Genomic DNA, 9,198 nt, shown 5'->3' on the forward strand with positions numbered 1-9,198 from the left:
GTGCCTCAAAGTGGCACCATGTTGCTCATGTAGAAAATCTCATGATATGTTATTTTAATATAATAGTGGGAATCATATTATCATTACTATAAACTTGGCTTGCATATTCTGATGACGTGCTTCCTCAAATGCCTGAGGTCTTCATGAGAAAGCAAGTTGGATGCACACCCCACTTAGCTTCATTTGAGATTTCATACACTTATAGATCTATTGCATCATTTGCATGGAAATTCCTACTCGTTGCATTGACATCTACCGATGGGCATCTCCATAGCCCGTTGGTATGCCTAGTTGATGTGAGACTATCTTCTCCACTTTTACGCCTTTGATATCTACCACCATATTCTATTCCACCATATGTGATGTCCATGGCTCACACTTATGTATTGCGTGAAGAATTGATTCACTTTGAAAAAGTATGATCCAATTGCCTGACCTGGACACCGTGGTGCTTAAGATTTGTATCAATGTGGTGAATACAAATCCATAGTTTGCTAATATGAAAGATTAATGGGGATAAGCATTATTTTAGGATCATATACTTTGAAAGATTGATGATTTTGTTGCTTATGCTTATAATTATTACTATGTTGATGTTTGTTAATTCATCATTTCTTAATGAGCATACATGCAAAGATTACATATTGGATATCATGTCACATAAAAAATTCTGTTTTTAACATTTACCTACTCGAGGACGAGCTGAATTAAGCTTGGGGATGCTTGATACGTCTCCAATGTATCTATATTTTTTGATTGTTCCATGTTGTTATGTTATCATCTTAAGACACTTTTTGGGTCATAATGCACCAATTTACATTATTTTTGAGCACTAACCTATTAACTCGGTGCCTAGTGCAAATTGTTGTTTTTTTGTGTATTTTGTTTTTCAGGTTTTTAGTACCAAACAAAGTCCAGTTGCCACGAAACCTTTTTACGATTTTTTCTGGACCAAAGCCACACGGGGAGCCCACATGGCAACATGGCGTCTCCAAGGGGGTGGCTACGCCCTGATACCCTGTCGCCTCCGTGTGGCCCCTCTTGCCTCGTTCTCTAGCCTATAAATTCCCAAATATTCGAGAAACCCTAAAGAAATCCATGAAACACTTTTTACGCCACCACAAGTCTCTATTCCACGGTGACCCCATCTGGAGATTCGTGCTCGCACTCTGCCGGAGGGGGGCCAATCAGAGAGGGCCTCTTCATCAACCTTGGTGCCGTCATGATGATGTGTGAGTAGTTCACCATAGGCCTACGGGTCCGTAGTTAGTATATAAATGGCTATCTCTCTCTCTCTCTCTCTCTCTCTCTCTCTCTCTCTCTTGATCTTCAATACAATGATCATCGCATCTTCGCTTTGATCTATCCGATGTAATTCTTTTGTATGGTGTGTTTGTTGGGATCCGATGAATTGTGGATTTATGTTTGGATTATTCATGAAAAGTATTTTAATATTCTTTGAGTTTGATGATTCTTATTTGCATGATCATCATAGTGTCATAAATCTATTCGATCTATTGAATTGCTTTGGCCAAGTAGTTTTATCTTTCTTGAGTGGTAGATGTGTGTTGTACTAGGTTCAACTTGGATATTTTCTATATCCCAGTAACAAAAGGGGCAAGATGCATCCTTGTGTTGCTTCCGCTAAGGATAAAACGATGTGGTTTATTCATATTAATTGAGTTTACTTTGTCTACATCATGTCATCGTTCCCCAACCGTTACTCTATTTTACTTAATACTCTAGATGCATGATGTATAGCGATCGATGGGAGGAGTAATAGTAATAGGTGCAGGCAAGAGTCGGCCTATTTTCTTATGGACGTGATGTCTATATACACATGATCATTGTCGTGAAAATCGCATAACTATCCGCTGTTCTATCAATTGCCCAACAATAATTTGTTTACCCACCATATGTTGTTTTCTTGAGAGATGCCACTAGAGAGCACCAAGGCCCCGGGTCTATTCACTTATATATATAGAAAACTTCTAATTTCCTCTCTCATATTATTTGTCTTTTATTTTGTTTTGCAACAACTATCTACAATTATCTATACGCCTCATTTACTTGCAAATAACGAGATCAAGAGGAATGACAACCCTCTTGCTCGCGTTGGGGGTAAGTTGTTTGCTCTTTTGTGTGCAGCTTCCGAAGATGGTTGAGGATTGACATTCCTATTTGTTCGATAAACCTTGGTTTCTTAATCGAGGGAAATAATTACCCACATTGTACCGTGACAACCCGTTCCTATTCATGGAAAACCCAGCGCACACCGCAAGCATCATTCTCCTAGTTGAATATCTAGACAACCTATTTGTTGCTAAACCTAATTTGTTAAAGAAAAGCTAAAAATGGTAGTTTCCTATTCACCCACACTAGTCAACCATATCGATCCTTTTCAATTGGTATCATAGCTATGTCTGTTTATTAAGGGTTTTACCACCAAAGAGTATGGTTGACGACGTGGATCGGAATGTGGACTTACCCGAGTTCATGGATGTGAACACGTTCTCTCGTGAGGATCTAAATGAGGAAAATGCCTCACTTAAATCTTTTATGGAGATCCAGGTCAAATCCTTGTTCAAAGAATTCCTTGATGGTCTCAAACTCTCTAGCGATCCATTGCGAGTGGTTAACCCCACTACCTCGAGAGTCGGATGCCAACTCTAGTAAGGAGGGGGCTAGTAGTGATAAGAGTAAATTACCTCAAGGAATGAATGGGACTGAAACCTTTGCCTCGGTTCCCCCTCTCGTGGTCTATGGTGGACCGTTCCGCCCACCGCATATTATCAACCTTGGTCCTCCTCCTAAACTTGTGAAGAATAATTTTGCTAATTGTGTTTTTCGTATCAAGTCTCATTTGAATCACAACTTAACACAACTTTGGAGAATCATTGATAAAGGGTACTACCCACATGATCCAAGCATCCTCACCCCAAGATAAGAGGCCGACAATCAACTCAATCACCGTGCCTTATTCATTCTTCAGTCTGAAGTCCTCATTGAAGATCTTGCTCACTTGTGTCCCTTCACTCATGCAAAGGATTGTTGGGAACACATTTTCTCCCTGTATAAGGGAAACTCGAGTATTCAACAATCAAACTTTGGGGTGGTTATTGATGAGGCCGATGAGTTTGTGTTAATTTATGATGAAGATCCTTGTGAGGTTAACCGGAGAGTGCCAACTCTGGCAGTCACTCTTCAAGATCATGGGAGTAAGGATACGAATGCCAATTGGATGAAGCATAAGTTTCTCAAGGCCATCATGCCATTCAACAAGGCCATGTCCTATCTTATACGTCAAAGATCGTACTTTCACTCCTTGTCCTCAAGTGATGTGTTGGATGAATTTATTGCCATGAATATCTTGAACAAGACCGCCGACATCACTCTAGCTCGTGTCCAAAGGTCAAGCAAATCCACACCCAGTGCAACCTTGATTTGAAGGCCAAGGCTATTCCCGAAAAAGAATAATAAGAAGAAAAAAAGAAAGTTGTCTCGAAGATAACAAATATGCTTACCACAAGCACATGGTTCTTGAATCAAGGCAATTTTGGGGCAACAAGAGAAACTCAAGGCCCAACTTATCCAAGAACAATTCAAGTGGGTCAAAGGGCAAGCATCGTCTGAGGACTTGCTATAATTGTTGCAATGTGAGTCACTTTGTGGTGGATTGTCCTTATGAGAAGAGGGTAGACAATGGTGGGAATACCATTCAAAAAGACAAAGGCAAGTCCTTCCCCAACAAGAAGAACTCCCCAAGAAGGTGCCTCAAAAGGTGTTGGTGTCTCAAGAAGAGTACTTAGCCGATGATGATGTGATGATGATGCAAGTGGTGAAGGAATGGAGATGGCCACCGTGGCCACTTCTACCTCTTCTCCAATCAAGATGTCTCTCTTTGACTCCCCCAACGAGAACCGCATTGGCAAGTGCCTTATGGCCAAGGCATCCAACAAGGTAACCTCCAACATCAAATCTACTATTTCCACTACCCCTTCTACTACAGATAATGGAGATGAAAAAAAGGAGGTAAAAGTTGATGAAAATTCCTTTGATAAATTCATGAGAAAAATAGAGGGTGAGATCAAGGGGCATTTTTTGCTCTCTTGGAATAACTAGGTGAGGCTAGTGACCTCACTAAGCCTCACGAAGAGACCATCTCTAATTTAGAGGGGCATAGTCATGACTATGCCGATGATATAGCACACTGATCTTGAGAAAGAGTGAGGTCTTCCTTTGACTCTTGAGGAGTCACACAATGATGACCTTGCTAAATTACGAAAAGATAATGATCATGATCTTATTCTTACTCATATGCTCCAATCCGAAAATGTAGCACTTGGGGTTGACAATGATAGATTCAATGAAGAGTTTTTCATACTTGACAAGTCTCACAAGGCTTTGAAAAGTGCTGATGCTTCTCTAAGAGAGTCTCATATCAACTCCAAGTAAAGATTACTAAGGAATTATCCATGTGCGCTCTGTTTGTGCTAATTGATAATGCCAATGCTACTAACCCTTGTTGTGAGCGTGTGCACCTTGTGGAGGAAAATTCCAAGTTGAAAGAGCAACTTGAGAAAGGCCTTATGACATGCATCCAAGGTGAGAAGAACCTCAATGATATTTTGATCAATCAAAAGGAGGTTGTTGCAAATGAAGGAATTGGGTTTGCACCCAAGTCTAAGAAGAACAAGAAGGTCAAGACCAAGCAACCTCCCCCGCTCAAGGAAACCTTTGTCAAAGCTGGTAAGATTACCCATGAGAATAAGAAGGACAAGGTTTTGGGTGGTAATGCTAAGAAGGGAAAAACTACCCCGTCTAATAAAGCCGACGACTTAAACCCCTCTTATGTTTTATGCTGCGCTAGTGTTGGGCATGTTTACGTAAAATTTGTTGGTTCTTCTTATGAATACACTGAATGGTCTATTTGGGTTCCTAAGACCCTTATCACTAAGATTAAAGGACCTATTATATAATGGGTACCTAAATCCAAGCATTGATTTCTTGTAGGAGTTTGCTTCCGGAGGAGTGTCATGGTTGCTTGATAGTGGAGCAACAAACCGTATGACCGAAAGCAAGGAGTTGGCGGTGTACATTCAAACTAACTCTTCTATGGCCACTCAAGTCTCCTTTGACGATGATACAATTTCAAAGGTATCGGGTCCTGGCATGGTGGTGATCTCTCCGAAATTAACCATTGGGAAAGTCATGCTTGTTGTCACCCTTGTATACAATTTACTTTCCATTTGCCAATTTGCACTCATGGGTTTTAGTAACTTCTTTGATGTTGATATCATGTCCATTTTATGGAGCACGAATCTTAAAGTAGCTTTTTTGGGCATGTCTAAAATAGTCTCTATGTGGTTAACTTTTCGGAGCGACCCACTAAGACTGCGACTTGCCTAATGGCTAAAGTTGACGTGGGATGACTTTGGCATCACCGGCTAGCCCATGTCAATATGAGACCTTTGCAAAGCCTCCTAAAAGGGGAGCACATTCATGGACTAACAAATGTGAGTTTTTCCGAAGATCGTGCTTATAGTGCTTGAATTGAAGGAGAGCTACATGAGACGACTCACCGACCCATTACTACTATCTACTCGAAGAGGCCCTTGGAGATCCTTCACATGGATTTCTTTGGTCCTCCATCTTTTGATAGTCTTTGGGGAAGAAAGTATTGCTTGGTGATTGTGGATGATTACTCAATAGATACTTGGGTATACTTCTTCAAGAGGAAGAGTGAGACCCAACAAACCGCCATCGACTTTGACAATGAAGCTCAATGTCAACTTGAGGAAAAGATATTGATGATTAGAAGTGACTATGTCACCGAGTTAAAGAAATATACCTTGGATGAGTTTCTTAGTGATGAGGGGATCAAGCATCAATACTCCTCACCATATACCCCTAAACAAAAGGGTGTTGCAGGATAAAAGAACCAGCCATTGATGGGCGCGGCAAGGACCGTGAAGAAGAAATTCAAATCTCCGTACAACTTTTGGGACGAAGCCATCAACATCACATGTGCTTCATCTAATTGTATCTATCTCCACAAAGGCTTGAACAAGACTCCTTATGAAATTCTTACCGGTAACAAGCCCAACCTCAAGTACTTTTGGGTGTTTGATTATAAGTGTTTGATTCTCAAGAAAGGTGATGTTTGCCTAAATTTGAACCTAGAGCTCAAGAGGGCATATTTGTAGGTTATGATACAAACTCTCATTATTACCATGTCCTCAACAAGTCTAATGTACTCATTGAGCAGACATGTAACATGGAGTTTGGACAATGTTCGACGCAAGCGGAACCATCATCGACGCAAGACCCACACGCTTCCGAAGAACAAATTGAAGGCCCTCAACCGAGTGAACAAGATCAAGGGAAATAGCAACCTCATGATGATGGTGATTTTCCAAGGGATTCCTAACATCAAGTTCATACCCCTGAGAAAGCTCAAGATCAAGATCATGCTCAAGATCAAGAGCAATTTCATGAAAAAACTCAAGATCATCAAAATGATGCTCCTCAACCTTCCATGGAGGATATTTTAGAAAGATGAACCGCTAATATTACTTCCAAGCTTAAACATAAACAACATGTTTTGGAGAACATCCATAGAAGCTTGAATAAAGGGGTAACCACTCGTAGTCAATTAACAAAAATTTGTGCACATCACGCATTTGTTTCTTGCACTGAACTCCTAAATGTACAAGAAGCGCTCGAGAACACGGAGTGGCTTGAAGTCATGCATGATGAACTCAATTACTTCGAGCGCAACAAAGTGTGGCGGTTGGTGCCAAGACCAAAGGAGAATCACAATGTCATTGGAACCAAATAGATCTTTCAAAATAGGCAAGATTTGAACGGTGTCGTCATTCGCAACAAGGCAATATTGGTGGCACAAGGCTACTCCCAAGTTGAGGGTATCGACTATGATGAAAACTTTGCTCCCATTGCACACCTTGAATCTATTTGCGTGTTGCTTGCGTATGCATCTCATCATGATTTGAAATTATATGAAATGGATGTGAAGAGTGCATTTCTTAGTGGTCCTCTTAAGGAGTTGGTATATGTCAAGCTACCACTGGGGTTTGAGGATCCCAAGTTCCCAAATCATGTATACATGCTCGATAAGGCACTATATGGCCTTAAACAAGCCCCACATGCATGGTATCAACACCTTACTGAGATGTTGCAAGACCGTGGGTTCGAAATTGGAAAAAATGATTCCACTCTTTTCACGAAGAAGGTTAAATGGAACTTGTTCATATGCCAACTATATGTTGATGATATGATCTTTGGTTCGCCTAACAAAGCTTTGAATGGTGAGTTGTCGCCCTAATGACCAAAGAGTTTGAGATGTCTATGATGGGAGAGTTGAAGTTCTTCCTTGGATTCGAAGTCAAGCAACAAAGTCAAGGAACCTTCATCAACCAAGCAAAATACACTCAAGACATGCTCAAGAGGTTCAAGTTGGATGATCTCAAGCGAGCCAAGGCTAACACTCTCATGCCACTCAAATGCCAACTTGATAGTGATCCCAATGGTAAAGCCGTGGATCAAAAGGTATATCGCTCCATGATTGCATCCTTGCTTTACCTTTGTGAATCTAGACCGGATATTATGTTGAGTGTTGGAATTTATGCATGATTTCAATCCGCACCTAAGGAAAGCCACTATGTGGCAGTCAAGCAAATCTTTTGGTATTTGGCTCATACCCCAAACTTTAGCTTACGATACCCCAAAGGTGCTTCATTTCATCTCATAGGATATTGGGACTCAGATTGGGCGGGAGATCATGTGGAGAGGAAGTCAACTTCTGGGGTTGCCAATTCCTCGGTCGCTCTTTGGTAAGTTAGTCTCCAAAGAAAAAAAATTGTGTTTCTTTCTCGTCCACCGAGGCCGAGTATGTAGGTGCCTCAAGTTGTTGTGCACATTTTCTTTCATGTGGCAAACTTTAAAGGATTATGGTGTCACTTGTGGCAAAGTGCCTCTTTACCATGACAACAAAAGTGCAATCTAGATCTCCAATAGCCTAGTTCAACACTGCAATACAAAGCATATTGAGATTCGTCATCACTTCACACGGGAGCATATCAAGCGTGGGGATATTAATCTTATTCACCTCAACACTCATGATCAACTTGCAGATATATTCACGAAGCCACTAGATGAAGCTAGATTTCGCGAGTTAAGGCATGAACTAAATATAATTGATCCGGGCAATGTGGATTGAAGTATTACACACCACACTACACTCACCATCTTATCTTGTTTAGATGCATGCATGGACCTATGGGGAGTGTTGTTCTCTCAATAAACTCTCCCTCCCCTTATTATGCATAAATCGATCAAGTCTTTCACATTAGACATTTTTTATGGTACTTGTGCTTCAAATATGAGTTTTGGTCATAGGCCCGACGTTAAAAATCTTCACGGTGCCATAATAATTGACTCAAACATTGGTGGCTTTGGCCACTATCCCCTCCTAGTGAGACATTCGCTTTTGAGAGCTTATTTGTGTTTTGTGTCACTCCAAGTTTGTCTTTCTTTGTTTTTGACTCTTTAAAACTTGCAGTGTCCCCTCCCATTTGCTAGTTTTTGAGTATCCAACCAAAGCCACCACCCATATTTACTCTCAAAAAAGCATAATCCGCTTTTCGGAGTGATGTTTTGCATGATGGTCGTCTTAACAGGTACTACTAGGGGCACCTGGAGTACTACCTCTAATTTGCGGTACTACCGCCACCACCAGTCGTACTACCGTTGGAGTGGTACTAACCGGCCTACTACCATGCAGTAGTACCGGGGCAGCACTATTGCTCCTACGAGTGGTACTACCGCGTGTGCGGGCACACGAGAGGGTTATGGGCCAGGCAGTGGCAGTTTCCATTCCCCCATACCCATTCACCCCTTTCCTATCCGTGGCCCTCTCTCTGCAGGCTACCCAAGTGCTCCGGCGTTTGGCGCCGGATCTCCGTTTTCGCCTGTTCTTCCGCGATTCCGACCGCTAGACTCGATCCCCACCCTCTCCTCCTGCCATGTATGCATGTATTGCCCTAGTTCTTCTCCCCTATAGTTCTATTTCTTGGATCTAGGTTTTAGGGCAATATGTAACATCCAAGATGCGGCTCTTTCCTTATTTGGGGGCGATGCCTTAGAAGGGGAAAGGGGCGCATATAAGCGTTTCGCAGG

Source organism: Hordeum vulgare, chromosome 5H (genome assembly GCF_904849725.1).
Source record: "Hordeum vulgare subsp. vulgare chromosome 5H, MorexV3_pseudomolecules_assembly, whole genome shotgun sequence".
Classification (NCBI taxonomy): domain Eukaryota; kingdom Viridiplantae; phylum Streptophyta; class Magnoliopsida; order Poales; family Poaceae; genus Hordeum; species Hordeum vulgare.